Source organism: Pseudophryne corroboree, unplaced genomic scaffold, assembly GCF_028390025.1.
Source record: "Pseudophryne corroboree isolate aPseCor3 unplaced genomic scaffold, aPseCor3.hap2 scaffold_915, whole genome shotgun sequence".
In the NCBI taxonomy this organism is placed as follows: domain Eukaryota; kingdom Metazoa; phylum Chordata; class Amphibia; order Anura; family Myobatrachidae; genus Pseudophryne; species Pseudophryne corroboree.
Window position 1 is genome coordinate 33159 of NW_026970495.1, and position 15940 is coordinate 49098.

The 15940-nt window shown below is 47.8% G+C and overlaps 9 non-coding genes across 9 annotated transcripts; 2 read left to right on the forward strand and 7 right to left on the reverse strand.

The window, feature by feature from the left end:
• Nucleotides 1–3899: 3899 nt before the first annotated feature.
• On the reverse strand, nt 3900–4015 carry LOC135046149 (U5 spliceosomal RNA). Its single transcript, XR_010238498.1, has one exon. It is a non-coding gene; the product is annotated as a U5 spliceosomal RNA (small nuclear RNA).
• A 270-nt stretch (nt 4016–4285) lies between these two features.
• On the reverse strand, nt 4286–4401 carry LOC135046145 (U5 spliceosomal RNA). The gene has a single exon (XR_010238494.1). It is a non-coding gene; the product is annotated as a U5 spliceosomal RNA (small nuclear RNA).
• A 144-nt stretch (nt 4402–4545) lies between these two features.
• On the forward strand, nt 4546–4709 carry LOC135046197 (U1 spliceosomal RNA). The gene has a single exon (XR_010238543.1). It is a non-coding gene; the product is annotated as a U1 spliceosomal RNA (small nuclear RNA).
• A 4821-nt stretch (nt 4710–9530) lies between these two features.
• Nucleotides 9531–9643, reverse strand: LOC135046159 (U5 spliceosomal RNA). The gene has a single exon (XR_010238508.1). It is a non-coding gene; the product is annotated as a U5 spliceosomal RNA (small nuclear RNA).
• Nucleotides 9644–12030: 2387 nt separating this feature from the next.
• LOC135046151 (U5 spliceosomal RNA) lies at nt 12031–12146 on the reverse strand. The gene has a single exon (XR_010238500.1). It is a non-coding gene; the product is annotated as a U5 spliceosomal RNA (small nuclear RNA).
• A 275-nt stretch (nt 12147–12421) lies between these two features.
• On the reverse strand, nt 12422–12537 carry LOC135046143 (U5 spliceosomal RNA). The gene has a single exon (XR_010238493.1). It is a non-coding gene; the product is annotated as a U5 spliceosomal RNA (small nuclear RNA).
• Nucleotides 12538–12823: 286 nt separating this feature from the next.
• LOC135046154 (U5 spliceosomal RNA) lies at nt 12824–12939 on the reverse strand. Its single transcript, XR_010238503.1, has one exon. It is a non-coding gene; the product is annotated as a U5 spliceosomal RNA (small nuclear RNA).
• A 270-nt stretch (nt 12940–13209) lies between these two features.
• Nucleotides 13210–13325, reverse strand: LOC135046131 (U5 spliceosomal RNA). Its single transcript, XR_010238481.1, has one exon. It is a non-coding gene; the product is annotated as a U5 spliceosomal RNA (small nuclear RNA).
• Nucleotides 13326–13469: 144 nt separating this feature from the next.
• Nucleotides 13470–13633, forward strand: LOC135046016 (U1 spliceosomal RNA). The gene has a single exon (XR_010238389.1). It is a non-coding gene; the product is annotated as a U1 spliceosomal RNA (small nuclear RNA).
• The last annotated feature ends 2307 nt before the right edge of the window (nt 13634–15940 follow it).

The window sequence follows — 15940 nt, forward strand, 5'->3', positions numbered from 1 at the left end:
TACCCAATGTCCACTTAACCACGGACATGTGGACAAGTGGAGCAGGGCAGGGTCAGGACTATATGACTGTGACAGCCCACTGGGTAGATGTATGGACTCCCGCCGCAAGAACAGCAGCGGCGGCACCAGTAGCAGCATCTCGCAAACGCCAACTCTTTCCTAGGCAGGCTACGCTTTGTATCACCGCTTTCCAGAATACGCACACAGCTGAAAACCTCTTACGGCAACTGAGGAAGATCATCGCGGAATGGCTTACCCCAATTGGACTCTCCTGTGGATTTGTGGCATCGGACAACGCCAGCAATATTGTGTGTGCATTAAATATGGGCAAATTCCAGCACGTCCCATGTTTTGCACATACCTTGAATTTGGTGGTGCAGAATTTTTTAAAAAACGACAGGGGCGTGCAAGAGATGCTGTCGGTGGCCAGAAAAATTGCGGGACACTTTCGGCGTACAGGCACCACGTACAGAAGACTGGAGCACCACCAAAAACTACTGAACCTGCCCTGCCATCATCTGAAGCAAGAAGTGGTAACGAGGTGGAATTCAACCCTCTATATGCTTCAGAGGTTGGAGGAGCAGCAAAAGGCCATTCAAGCCTATACAATTGAGCACGATATAGTAGGTGGAATGCACCTGTCTCAAGTGCAGTGGAGAATGATTTCAACGTTGTGCAAGGTTCTGATGCCCTTTGAACTTGCCACACGTGAAGTCAGTTCAGACACTGCCAGCCTGAGTCAGGTCATTCCCCTCATCAGGCTTTTGCAGAAGAAGCTGGAGGCATTGAAGAAGGAGCTAAAAGGGAGCGATTCCGCTAGGCATGTGGGACTTGTGGATGCAGCCCTTAATTCGCTTAACAAGGATTCACGGGTGGTCAATCTGTTGAAATCAGAGCACTACATTTTGGCCACCGTGCTCGATCCTAGATTTAAAGCCTACCTTGGATCTCTCTTTCCGGCAGACACAGGTCTGCTGGGGTTGAAAGACCTGCTGGTGACAAAATTGTCAAGTCAAGCGGAACGCGACCTGTCAACATCTCCTCCTTCACATTCTCCCGCAACTGGGGGTGCGAGGAAAAGGCTCAGAATTCCGAGCCCACCCGCTGGCGGTGATGCAGGGCAGTCTGGAGCGACTGCTGATGCTGACATCTGGTCCGGACTGAAGGACCTGACAACGATTACGGACATGTCGTCTACTGTCACTGCATATGATTCTCTCAACATTGATAGAATGGTGGAGGATTATATGAGTGACCGCATCCAAGTAGGCACGTCACACAGTCCGTACTTATACTGGCAGGAAAAAGAGGCAAATTGGAGGCCCTTGCACAAACTGGCTTTATTCTACCTAAGTTGCCCTCCCACAAGTGTGTACTCCGAAAGAGTGTTTAGTGCCGCCGCTCACCTTGTCAGCAATCGGCGTACGAGGTTACATCCAGAAAATGTGGAGAAGATGATGTTCATTAAAATGAATTATAATCAATTCCTCCGCGGAGACATTGACCAGCAGCAATTGCCTCCACAAAGTACACAGGGAGCTGAGATGGTGGATTCCAGTGGGGACGAATTGATAATCTGTGAGGAGGGGGATGTACACGGTGATATATCGGAGGGTGAAGATGAGGTGGACATCTTGCCTCTGTAGAGCCAGTTTGTGCAAGGAGAGATTAATTGCTTCTTTTTTGGGGGGGGTCCAAACCAACCCGTCATATCAGTCACAGTCGTGTGGCAGACCCTGTCACTGAAATGATGGGTTGGTTAAAGTGTGCATGTCCTGTTTTGTTTATACAACATAAGGGTGGGTGGGAGGGCCCAAGGACAATTCCATCTTGCACCTCTTTTTTCTTTTCTTTTTCTTTGCATCATGTGCTGATTGGGGAGGGTTTTTTGGAAGGGACATCCTGCGTGACACTGCAGTGCCACTCCTAGATGGGCCCGGTGTTTGTGTCGGCCACTAGGGTCGCTAATCTTACTCACACAGTCAGCTACCTCATTGCGCCTCTTTTTTTCTTTGCGTCATGTGCTGTTTGGGGAGGGTTTTTTGGAAGGGACATCCTGCGTGACACTGCAGTGCCACTCCTAGATGGGCCCGGTGTTTGTGTCGGCCACTAGGGTCGCTAATCTTACTCACACAGCTACCTCATTGCGCCTCTTTTTTTCTTTGCGTCATGTGCTGTTTGGGGAGGGTTTTTTGGAAGGGACATCCTGCGTGACACTGCAGTGCCACTCCTAGATGGGCCCGGTGTTTGTGTCGGCCACTAGGGTCGCTAATCTTACTCACACAGCTACCTCATTGCGCCTCTTTTTTTCTTTGCGTCATGTGCTGTTTGGGGAGGGTTTTTTGGAAGGGACATCCTGCGTGACACTGCAGTGCCACTCCTAGATGGGCCCGGTGTTTGTGTCGGCCACTAGGGTCGCTAATCTTACTCACACAGCTACCTCATTGCGCCTCTTTTTTTCTTTGCGTCATGTGCTGTTTGGGGAGGGTTTTTTGGAAGGGACATCCTGCGTGACACTGCAGTGCCACTCCTAGATGGGCCCGGTGTTTGTGTCGGCCACTAGGGTCGCTAATCTTACTCACACAGCTACCTCATTGCGCCTCTTTTTTTCTTTGCGTCATGTGCTGTTTGGGGAGGGTTTTTTGGAAGGGACATCCTGCGTGACACTGCAGTGCCACTCCTAGATGGGCCCGGTGTTTGTGTCGGCCACTAGGGTCGCTAATCTTACTCACACAGCTACCTCATTGCGCCTCTTTTTTTCTTTGCGTCATGTGCTGTTTGGGGAGGGTTTTTTGGAAGGGACATCCTGCGTGACACTGCAGTGCCACTCCTAGATGGGCCCGGTGTTTGTGTCGGCCACTAGGGTCGCTTATCTTACTCACACAGCGACCTCGGTGCAAATTTTAGGACTAAAAATAATATTGTGAGGTGTGAGGTATTCAGAATAGACTGAAAATGAGTGTAAATTATGGTTTTTGAGGTTAATAATACTTTGGGATCAAAATGACCCCCAAATTCTATGATTTAAGCTGTTTTTTAGTGTTTTTTGAAAAAAACACCCGAATCCAAAACACACCCGAATCCGACAAAAAAAATTCGGTGAGGTTTTGCCAAAACGCGTTCGAACCCAAAACACGGCCGCGGAACCGAACCCAAAACCAAAACACAAAACCCGAAAAATTTCAGGCGCTCATCTCTAGTCCTAACTTCACATCCCGCATAGAGCGGAGCAGTGCCGGCGCCTCCCAAGCCTCCTGTGACGGAGGCAGGCTGTTGGAAGGCTGAGACAAGTGCCGGTGCTAGTCAAGAGCCGCGTCACTTGAATGAGAGAGAGCGGGAGCCGCATCACAACAAGGAGAGAGCCGCATGCGGCTCGAGAGCCGCGGGTTGGCCACCTCTGTGTTAGAACATGCAGCTGCTAGGCTGACTCATAGAAAATGTATCCATTTGTAACAAATGACACATACAGCATTAAATTAATATCTATAGCAGCCCATGTGACATCTCTACTCTTATCATAATTGTCTGGTTATTGCCAATCTGGACAGCAGGAGTGATATATATTCACTAGTCCCAATATCCCATCATATAAATATACCCACACTGATATACTTTCTTATCAAGAGTTATTAGTAGCTATCTGTATGCACTTTAGACATTGTAATTGCTAAGTGACATCATATCTAGTGTATTCCTTTCTTATAGCTCAGCTTCTATTCCCTATTAGTGGAGACTAACAGCTAACATCATAATCATATATTTTTGTTTTATAACATTTCACATGAGTCAAATACACGCGGACACGCCGTGCCCTACACGCGTGTTTCACTGCATCTATGGCAACTTATATTAAAGCTAACAAGAAAGCACACTCGTTCTGTCTTTAAACTGATAAAAGAAACCCCAATAATATGGGGCATGCAAAAATTGAGATAAAACTCAGTTTTGCTCCTCTCCACGGAAATCTTTAATAAAAGGCGAAAGATTTGTTCATTCTGAAGAGAAACCAGAGCATGACCAAGATTCCACCTGTCGCCTGAGTGCCATGCCAGCAGTCCTCATTCAGATCAAAGTGAGCGCCCAATTTGAAAGAAAGCAGATTTCTCACCTGGCTTCTCCTTGCTATAAGCATGGTTTGTACTGTATTCCATGTGCTCCCAGATCTTTCAAGCAAGTAGCATGGTCAAGAAAGTTCTGTTTGAAAAGAAACAAACATTTACTGTAATTTCTATGCAAATGAGCTTTCATTAAAGCACACTCATTCTATCTTTAAACCGATAAAAGAAACCCCAAAAAGATGGGGCATGCAAAAATTGAGGTAAAACTCAGTTTTGCTCCTCTCCAAGGAAATCTTTAGTAAAAGGCGAAAGATTTGTTCGTTCTGAAGAGAAACCAGAGCATGACCAAGATTTTCATCTGAAAATATGTGTTCTCCCTGCAGTTGTTGTCCCCAGATGAGAGTTCCCTTGTGCTGCCTCAGTTGAATCTCCTTTACTTGACAGAGATGTGCCTGAGCAGCGGCCCTCCCCAGCCCTATCCCAAATCATACTTATTTTGCATAGGAGATACCATGGTCATGAAGATTGTTTTCCCAGGCTGAGGTTCATTCATTGCATTCTGGGTATGCTGACCCCTGTGATTTCCCCAAATGTGGGAAACTCGACTGCATTATTTGTGGTAGTGGGGGACTGTGTTTGTGCTTTCCTCTGGTCAGCTCTGGTAAAAGTCAGATTTCTTTGTCTCAGATCTTCCTCTAGCCTTGTTCTTCTTTCGAGAGTTCCCTTGTGCTGCCTCAGTTGGATCTCCTTCACTTGACAGGGGGTGCCCGAGCAGCAATCCTCCACAGCTCTAGCCCAACTCCTACTTACCTGCCAGGTGAGATACTATGATCTTCACTGTTAGGGCAATCAGGATGTGGAATTCCCTGCCAGGGAAGGTGGTAATGGCGGACTCTGTAATTGGATTTAAAAAAGGAATAATTACATTTCTGAATGAAAAAGCTATCCAAGGTTATAATACTTAAAATATCAACATGGTTAATCCGGGGGTAACATGAGTTATAGTAGCTAACTAGTCATAAAACATTATTCAGCAAGTATGTAGAATCATCACAACTTAAAACAGGTTGAACACGATGGGCAATTTGCCTCTATTCAACCTCAAAAACTATGTTACTATATGTTACTATATTACTATGTTACTGTAGTATACAGAAAACCAAAATGCAATGAACAGTGATAGTGAGCACTGATGAGGATACTAGAACTGACACTGAGCAGCAAGATGCAGCACTGGACTATTAGTAATGTACTGTAGTATGCTGAGCACCACAATGCAGCACAAGACAATGAGCAGTGATACTGAGCACTGATGAGGATACTACTGAGAACTGACACTGAGCAGGAGAGACACACTACTAGTATTACTGAGCAGCAATAAGTAACCACTGATACTGAGCACTGATATTGAGATTTCCACTGAGAGAACATAGCCACGTCCATTCCGCTCTCTCTTCAATGCACGAGTAAAAATGGCGGCAACGCGCAGCTCTTTATATGGAATCCGAATCTCGCGAGAATCCGACAGCGGGATGATGACATTTTCCCTTGTTCAGGTTTTCCGAGTCAGGCGGGAACAACCGAGCCTGCCTCGGACCAGTGTAAACCACGTGGAGTTCGTGGGGAATTCGGTTCTCGGAGAACCGAACCCGCTCCTCTCTACCTTATACCCATCAATTTTTTTATTTTCAATCTAAGCCCCTGCAGTTTTCTGTAAGCATCTGCTTCGCTATGATGATCAACAAGTCACAAGGGCAAACACTCAGGGCTTGAGGCGTAGATCTTAGGACCAGCTGCTACAAGCATGGCAGAGGTGTCACTATTACTGGTGACACCCAGAGAGGTGGCGAGGGAGATTGTAATGCAGTGCGCGCAGATAAGCAGCGCAATGGTAAAAAGGAGGCATGGTTTCATAGGTAGGGGCGTGGCCTGGTGGCCTGAATCTACATTATGTTGCTCCGGGTGTCCCGGGGGTTGGGGGCTGCACCCGGGGACTAGTGTGTGAGCGGTGCTGGCTCCTGCACAGTGAAAAGGTATGGCCACCCAGCATGACGCCTCCCTTCTTGACCATGCTGTAATTGCAGTCGCACTGCAGTTCAGCGTGATCATAAAAAATGGTGTAGCCTCCTGCTGGTGCAGACTGTATGTGCGCGCAGGAAGCCGCCACCATTTTTGTGATCACAGCGGCTGAATGTGATGTCATACAGCCGCTGTGACCACGCCCCCTGTGTCTCCTCCGTTGCAGACCCCATTTTGAAGCCTTGCACCCGCACCGCTCCATCCCTGACTTGGAAATGGAGTGTTGCTGACCCACCTATCCCCCCCCCCCCGCCCCGATTGACAGGCAGAGGCGATCGCATTCTCTGCGGGGTGCCGCAGAAAATGCAGGCACATGCGTATGCTCTTAGCAATTTTTGCAGTTGGATCGCTTATTGTGATTGCAATCCAACCTGAATCAGGCCCTATTACCTATCACAATGCGCTGCGGGCAGTACAAAATTGGGTTAATATAGGAGAAAACCCCCCAGACCTGTGCTCCTTAACTGTACCTGGTGGCTAGTGGAGCGGCTGCCCAGTAATCAGTGTCCACGCCAGTGCGCACACGGTCCACCCCCTACGGCCACGCTCCCCTTCATCAGCGGCCTCGTGATCCGGAAGGGTGGTGTGTGTGTGACTGACCTTAGGATGAAACCGGAGCCTCCGCTGCAGTGACCCAGCAACCGGGGCACGGGAGTATACAGCGCCGCTGGGAGTGATGAAGCTGCAGTAAAGATGTCTATTAGACCTAGCCTGCTGCAGCCCTTGTAGATTCTCATAAAACAAGTTCTTCTTTTCTTGTCAAAATTTATAGCTAAGAATAGGCTGCCTGAGGCAGGCCCCTGTTAAGTGGCCTGCTACTGAAGGCACCAACTACAAACTGAGCTCCCTGTTCATGGAAGCGGGGTTATAGAGGAGAATGCACTGAGCATCTTGGGAACAGTCAAAAGCTTTGAGCCGGTTGGTGCCTCAGATCAAGATCCTACTCTACACCCCAATGTGAATCCTTGTGGAGTCCAGTGTACCCCACAGAAGAAATTAATGTGTCACACCCATTGGCAGCAACCTTAGAATAGCTGCTGACGGGCACAATTGAGAATGGAAGGGGGGGGGGGACATTTGAATCCAGCACATAAATGCAATTCAAATATGTAATTTGTACCTTCCTATTTTAAAATATAATGGATGAACCTCACCCTGTGAGAACAATCTTCATGATCAAGAAATCTCATATGCAAAATAAGTATGAGTTGGGATAGGGCTGGGGAGGGTGTCTGCTCTGGCAGCCCCTCCCCCGTCAAGTTAAGGAGATTCAACTGAGGAAGCACAAGGGAACTCTCGTCTGGGGACAACAACTGCAGGGAGACCACATCTTTTCAGATGAACATGGGAGGGCGGAAGGCTGCCTAATACTGAAGCACCATCAAATATCAAACCATATGCAACATCTAGTACAAGCATTCCTGGGGGAAGGTCTGCAGCAGACGGATTTGCATACAGTGATGTTATCCAAGCAGTGGGCCAAAGTTGGCTGGAACCCTCATCTGCATATGAAAAGAGAAAAGGGGCGTGCAGGGCATGGCGGCCTTTTGCAGTGCTTGGATGACCCCTAGTTCTCATTAAACACCCCCACCCTCCTTTGGTGTGGGGCTCATGTTGGCCATGCCCCATCCCCTGAAGCATTCAAGCTGATTTCTTGCAGCAGCTGGGCACTGTAACAGCTCCAGAGCTGTTCTGTAAGGCAAGTAAAAGGGTGTGGGCCCTACAGCACCACCTGTAGTTCGCATTGTGCGTTGGAAGGCACAAAGTAAGCAGACGGGAGGAGAAGTCAGGATAGTGCGCAAGGGCATCCTTTTCTCTTAGTCCGTAGAGGATGCTGGGGTCACATTAAGAACCATGGGGTATAGACGGGATCCGCAAGAGACATGGGCACATTAAGACTATCAAAGGGTGTGAACTGGCTCCTTCCTCTATGCCCCTCCTCCAGACTCCAGTTATAGGAACTGTGCCCAGGGAGACGGACATTTCGAGGAAAGGATTTATTGTTAAACTAAGGTGAGCATCTTACCAGCTCACACCTTAAGCATGCCGCAGAACGTGGCATTCAACAGAACACAAGCCAACGGCATGAACAATTGCAGCAAAAAGCTGACCAGAACCATAACACAACATGTGTATAACCACAAGTAATAACTGCAGACACAGTATGGACTGGGACGGGTGCCCAGCATCCTCTACAGACTAAGAGAAAAGGATTTACCGGTAGGTATTAAAATCCTATTTTCTCATACGACCTAGAGGATGCTGGGGTCACATTAAGAACCATGGGGTTATACCAAAGCTCTTGAACGGGTGGAAGAGTGCGTACGACTCTGCAGCACCGAATGACCCAACTTGAGGTTATCATCGGCCAAGGTATCAAACTTGTAAAACTTAGCAAAAGTGTTTACTAAATAGCTGCTCGGCAAAGTTGCAATGCCGAGACTCCCCGACCAGCTGCCCAGGATGAACCCACCTTTCTAGTAGAATGGGTCTTCACCTAATTCAGTAACGGCAATCCTGCCGTGGAATGAGCATGCTGAATCTTACCACAGATCCAGCGCATAATGGTCTGCATGGAAGCAGGACACCCAATCCTGTTGGGAGCATACAGGACAAACAGAGCCTCTGTTTTCCTAATCTGAACCGTTCTGGTGACATAAATTTTCAAAGTTCTGACCACAGCCAGAGACTTTGACTCAACAAAGGTGTCAGTGGCCAAAGGCACCATGTGGAAAGATGAACCACCTTCGGCAGAAATTGTTGACGTGTCCTCAATTCTGCTCTATCTTCATGAAAGATCAAATAAAGGCTCTTGTGATACTGCATGGTTTGTACTGTTTTCCATGTGCTCCCAGATCTTTCAAGCAAGTAGCATGGTCAAGAAAGTTCTGTTTGAAAAGAAACAAACATTTACTGTCATTGTTATGCAAATAAACTTACATTAAAGCTAACAAGAAAGCACACTCGTTCTGTCTTTAAACTGATAAAAGAAACCCCAATAATATGGGCATACCTCCCAACTTTGTCGGCTCGCATAGAGGGACACACGCGCGGCGAAGTCGCGCGCGCTCCCAAAAAGGGCGTGGCCTAAGTAAAAGGGGTGTGGCTTCGCAGGAGGACCCGCGATCGCGAGTCACGCCCCCGTTTTCGGCACTGAGGGGGCATGCCCAGCGCTCTGTGAGCCGCTGGCATGCCACCTCTCCCTCTGACTTCAGTGAATAGACGCTGTGCGCATGCGCACAGCGTCTATTCACCGCTGCTCTGCTAAGCAGGGCAGCGACAGACAGAGCCTCCCAACTGTCCTCCCCACCGCGGGACACTGCGGCCCGCAGGTGGGACAGCGGGACAGTCCCCAAAAAACGGGACTGTCCCGCGAAAATCGGGACAGTTGGGAGGTATGATATGGGGCATGCAAAAATTGAGATAAAACTCAGTTTTGCTCCTCTCCACGGAAATCTTTAATAAAAGGCGAAATATTTGTTAGTTCTGAAGAGAAACCAGAGCATGACCAAGATTCCACCTATCGCCTGAGTGCCATGCCAGCAGTTCTCATTCAGCCAGGGCCGGCGCTACCACTAGGCAGCTTTAGGCAGCTGCCTATGGGCGGCGACCACTGGAGGGCGGCACTGCTTAGTGAACGAAAGTGAAAGAGAACACTTTTTTATCATGTGCCTCAGCAGAAACAGAGGAGCTGCTCGTGTGCGCCCACCACGTCTGTCTGACTCTGCCTTCAAAAGTGAGTTGACTGACTGTGTGCCTACTTCTGCAACCCTGCCGTGCCGCCGCCCCCCCACCTCTGCGATCATAACACATTCCACTATGTTATGTGGGCTATGTGCAGCCTGCTGCCGCCTGTGCTCCTGAGTCCGGGGTCCCGGGTCCCACAGTATCAGCCTATCACTGACTACCCGCCGCTCCCCCACGCGATGGTCTCCCGCGTCCCCCCCCATCACCCCTGCATTTGGGCACAGGGCACATGAAGGAGAGTCACCCGCTGGCCTGGTCCGCTCCGCATCACTGACTACCCGCCGCTCCCCCACGCGATGGTCTCCCGCGCCGCGTCCCCCCCCCCCATCACCCCTGCATTTGGGCACAGGGCACATGAAGGAGAGTCACCTGCTGGCCTGGTCCGCACTGCTGCCGCATCGGGCGCCGCCTCTCCCTACAATCCAGTGCAAATTGTTATCCGCGCTACCCCCCCAATCCCGCGACCGGCTCCCGCATCAGTACCTGCTGCTGCCTCTTTTTGTGACAAGCGCCCCCACAGCTATTAGGCTCCCGCTGCACCCCCCCCCCTCCCCTCCTGCATCTTGTAGCTTTGTTCACTTCTCCCCCCCCTTCTGCATCTTGTAGCTTTGTTCACTTCTCCCCCCCCTTCTGCATCTTGTAGCTATGTTCACTTCTCCCCCCCCCTCTGCCTCTTCTAATTACCAGCTCCCCCACAGCTATTAGGCTCCCGTTGCTCCCCCCCCCCTCCTGCATCTTGTAGCTAGGTTCACTTCTTCCCCCCCCCCCCCCTCTGCCTCTTCTTATTACCAGCTCCCCCACAGCTATTAGGCTCCCGCTGCTCCCCCCCCCTCCTGCATCTTGTAGCTAGGTTCACTTCTTCCCCCCCCTCTGCCTCTTCTTATTTAATTTATGTGAAAGGCAATAGGTTCTGCAGCAGCTGCGCCTCTCTAGTGCCTGAGAGGTGGCAGCTGTCTGTAGGTGGCCACAATAAACGGCCACAGTAATATACACGTGTGTGTGTATATATATATATATATATATATACACATATATACACACATATACACACAACACAGTATATCCATCTATGTATAAACACAGTACATCTATCTTGATAGATCTTTTTAGATATATATATATGGACCGGATTAAAGACTTTTTTACTTTACAACAGTCTGCTGAGTGCCGCTGATTTCCTTTCCACTATATATATATATATATATATATATATATATAGTAACCTGTTTCCTCTGTCACTCCATAAGGGTACATGCTCACATGTATATGGTATCCAAATAGCTGGCGGCACTCAGAGGCTTGTACAAAGTGGGAAAAAAACCTGTGCAGGGTGTGTTGTTTATTAAATGTGACATTTGGGGACCGTTCCCCTTCTTCAAGATAGGGGATACGGTCCCTGAAACGTCACATTTAATAAACACACCACCCTGCAGAGGTTTTTTTTTTTTTTTTAACTTTGTACAAGCATCTAGGGCTTGGGGGGGACTGGGGAACTGGTGTAGCGGTGTTGGAGGATGTGTCAAAATTATTATGTATGTATATACTATATATATATGTATTTATGGGTGGCACTCCTGTATTTATGGGTGGCACTCCACATGTTTCAAAGAAGTACAGTATGCACATATGCGGAAATACAACTGTAGCTTATCAACTTTTCAGATGCTTTAATGTTGCATCTTTTGACAAAACATCCAATATTAAAGATTCAATATCAAAGCATCCGAAACGTTGTTAAGCTATTTCTGCGCAAGTGCTGCGCACAAGTACAGGAGTATATTGTATATATTTATAAAGCTTAAAAGGAGCTTAGAAGACGCTACCTACGCACTGTTTCACCTGAGAGGCCGGGCATTGGGGGGGGGGGGGCGATGAAGATTTGCCTAGGGTGCCGAGGAACCTTGCACCGGCCCTGCATTCAGCTGAAAGTGAGCACCCAATTTGAATGAAAGAAAGCAGATTTCTCACCAGGCTTCCCCTTGCTATAAACATTGTTTGTACTCTTTTCCATGTGCTCCCAGATCTTTCAAGCAATTAGTGTGGTCAAGAAAGTTCTGTTTGAAAAGAAACAAACATTTACTGTAATTTCTATGCAAATGAGCTTACATTAAAGCACACTCGTTCTATCTTTAAACAGATAAAATAAAACCCCAATAAGATGGGGCAAGGAAAAAATGAGATAAAACTCAGTTTTGCTCCTCTCCACGGAAATCTTTAGTAAAAGGCGAAAGATTTGTTCGTTCTGAAAAGAAACCAGAGCACGACCAAGATTCCACCTGTCGCCTGAGTGCCATGCCAGCAGTTCTCATTCAGCTCAAAGTGAGCACCCAATTTGAAAGAAAGAAAGCAGATTTCTCACCAGGCTTCCCCTAGCTATAAACATGGTTTGTACTCTTTTCCATGTGTTCCCAGATCTTTCAAGCAATTAGTATAGTCAAGAAAGTTCTGTTTGAAAAGAAACAAACATTTACTGTCATTTCTATGCAAATGAGCTTACATTAAAGCACACTCGTTCTATCTTTAAACCGATAAAATAAAACCCCAATAAGATGGGGCATGCAAAATTTGAGATAAAACTCAGTTTTGCTCCTCTCCACGGAAATCTTTAGTAAAAGGCGAAAGATTTGTTCGTTCTGAAGAGAAACCAGAGCATGACCAAGATTCCACCTGTCGCCTGAGTGCCATGCCAGCAGTCCTCATTCAGCTCAAAGTGAGCACCCAATTTGAAAGAAAGAAAGCAGATTTCTCACCAGGCTTCCCCTTGCTATAAGCATGGTTTGTACTCTTTTCCATGTGCTCCCAGATCTTTCAAGCAATTAGTATGGTCAAGAAAGTTCTGCTTGAAAAGAAACAGACATTTACTGTCATTGTTATACAAATAAACTTACATTAAAGCTAACAAGAAAGCACACTCGTTCTGTCTTTAAACTGATAAAAGAAACCCCAATAATATGGGGCATGCAAAAATTGAGATAAAACTCAGTTTTGCTCCTCTCCACGGAAATCTTTAATAAAAGGCGAAAGATTTGCTCATTCTGAAGAGAAACCAGAGCATGACCAAGATTCCACCTGTCGCCTGAGTGCCATGCCAGCAGTCCTCATTCAGATCAAAGTGAGCGCCCAATTTGAAAGAAAGCAGATTTCTCACCTGGCTTCTCCTTGCTATAAGCATGGTTTGTACTGTATTCCATGTGCTCCCAGATATTTCAAGCAAGTAGCATGGTCAAGAAAGTTCTGTTTGAAAAGAAACAAACATTTACTGTAATTTCTATGCAAATGAGCTTTCATTAAAGCACACTCATTATATCTTTAAACCGATAAAAGAAACCCCAAAAAGATGGGGCATGCAAAAATTGAGGTAAAACTCAGTTTTGCTCCTCTCCACGGAAATCTTTAGTAAAAGGCGAAAGATTTGTTCGTTCTGAAGAGAAACCAGAGCATGACCAAGATTTTCATCTGAAAATATGTGTTCTCCCTGCAGTTGTTGTCCCCAGATGAGAGTTCCCTTGTGCTGCCTCAGTTGAATCTCCTTTACTTGACAGAGATGTGCCTGAGCAGCGGCCCTCCCCAGCCCTATCCCAAATCATACTTATTTTGCATAGGAGATACCATGGTCATGAAGATTGTTCTCCCAGGGTGAGGTTCATTCATTGCATTCTGGGTATGCTGACCCCTGTGATTTCCCCAAATGTGGGAAACTCGACTGCATTATTTGTGGTAGTGGGGGACTGTGTTTGTGCTTTCCTCTGGTCAGCTCTGGTAAAAGTCAGATTTCTTTGTCTCAGATCTTCCTCTAGCCTTGTTCTTCTTTCGAGAGTTCCCTTGTGCTGCCTCAGTTGGATCTCCTTCACTTGACAGGGGGTGCCCGAGCAGCAATCCTCCACAGCTCTAGCCCAACTCCTACTTACCTGCCAGGTGAGATACTATTATCTTCACTGTTAGGGCAATCAGGATGTGGAATTCCCTGCCAGGGAAGGTGGTAATGGTGGACTCTGTAATTGGATTTAAAAAAGGAATGGATACATTTCTGAATGAAAAAGCTATCCAAGGTTATAATACTTAAAATATCAACATGGTTAATCCGGGGGTAACATGAGTTATAGTAGCTAACTAGTCATAAAACATTATTCAGCAAGTATGTAGAATCATCACAACTTAAAACAGGTTGAACACGATGGGCAATTTGCCTCTATTCAACCTCAAAAACTATGTAACTATATGTTACTATATTACTATGTTACTGTAGTATACAGAAAACCAAAATGCAATGAACAGTGATAGTGAGCACTGATGAGGATACTAGAACTGACACTGAGCAGCAAGATGCAGCACTGGACTATTAGTAATGTACTGTAGTATGCTGAGCACCACAATGCAGCACAAGACAATGAGCAGTGATACTGAGCACTGATGAGGATACTACTGAGAACTGACACTGAGCAGGAGAGACACACTACTAGTATTACTGAGCAGCAATAAGTAACCACTGATACTGAGCACTGATATTGAGAATTCCACTGAGAGAACATAGCCACGTCCATTCCGCTCTATCTTCAATGCACGAGTAAAAATGGCGGCAACGCGCAGCTCTTTATATGGAATCCGAATCTCGCGAGAATCCGACAGCGGGATGATGACATTTTCCCTTGTTCAGGTTTTCCGAGTCAGGCGGGAACAACCGAGCCTGCCTCGGACCAGTGTAAACAACGTGGAGTTCGTGGGGAATTCGGTTCTCGGAGAACCGAACCCGCTCCTCTCTACCTTATACCTATCAATTTTTTTATTTTCAATCTAAGCCCCTGCAGTTTTCTGTAAGCATCTGCTTCGCTATGATGATCAACAAGTCACAAGGGCAAACACTCAGGGCTTGAGGCGTAGATCTTAGGACCAGCTGCTACAAGCATGGCAGAGGTGTCACTATCACTGGTGACACCCAGAGAGGTGGCGAGGGAGATTGTAATGCAGTGCGCGCAGATAAGCAGCGCAATGGTAAAAAGGAGGCATGGTTTCATAGGTAGGGGCGTGGCCTGGCGGCCTGAATCTACATTTTGTTGCTCCGGGTGTCCCGGGGGTTGGGGGCTGCACCCGGGGACTAGTGTGTGAGCGGTGCTGGCTCCTGCACAGTGAAAGGGCATGGCCACCCAGCATGACGCCTCCCTTCTTGACCATGCTGTAATTGCAGTCGCACTGCAGTTCAGCGTGATCATAAAAAATGGTGTAGCCTCCTGCTGGTGCAGACTGTATGTGCGCGCAGGAAGCCGCCACCATTTTTGTGATCACAGCGGCTGAATGTGATGTCATACAGCCGCTGTGACCACGCCCCCTGTGTCTCCTCCGTTGCAGACCCCATTTTGAAGCCTTGCCCCCGCACCGCTCCATCCCTGACTTGGAAATGGAGTGTTGCTGACCCACCTATCCCCCCCCCCGCCCCGATTGACAGGCAGAGGCGATCGCATTCTCTACGGGGTGCCGCAGAAAATGCAGGCACATGCGTATGCTCTTAGCAATTTTTGCAGTTGGATCGCTTATTGTGATTGCAATCCAACCTGAATCAGGCCCTAATACCTATCACAATGCGCTGCGGGCAGTACAAAATTGGGTTAATATAGGAGAAAACCCCCCAGACCTGTGCTCCTTAACTGTACCTGGTGGCTAGTGGAGCGGCTGCCCAGTAATCAGTGTCCACGCCAGTGCGCACACGGTCCACCCCCTACGGCCACGCTCCCCTTCATCAGCGGCCTCGTGATCCGGAAGGGTGGTGTGTGTGTGACTGACCTTAGGATGAAACCGGAGCCTCCGCTGCAGTGACCCAGCAACCAGGGCATGGGAGTATACAGCGCCGCTGGGAGTGATGAAGCTGCAGTAAAGATGTCTATTAGACCTAGCCTGCTGCAGCCCTTGTAGATTCTCATAAAACAAGTTCTTCTTTTCTTGTCAAAATTTATAGCTAAGAATAGGCTGCCTGAGGCAGGCCCCTGTTAAGTGGCCTGCTACTGAAGGCACCAACTACAAACTGAGCTCCCTGTTCATGGAAGCGGGGTTATAGAGGAGAATGC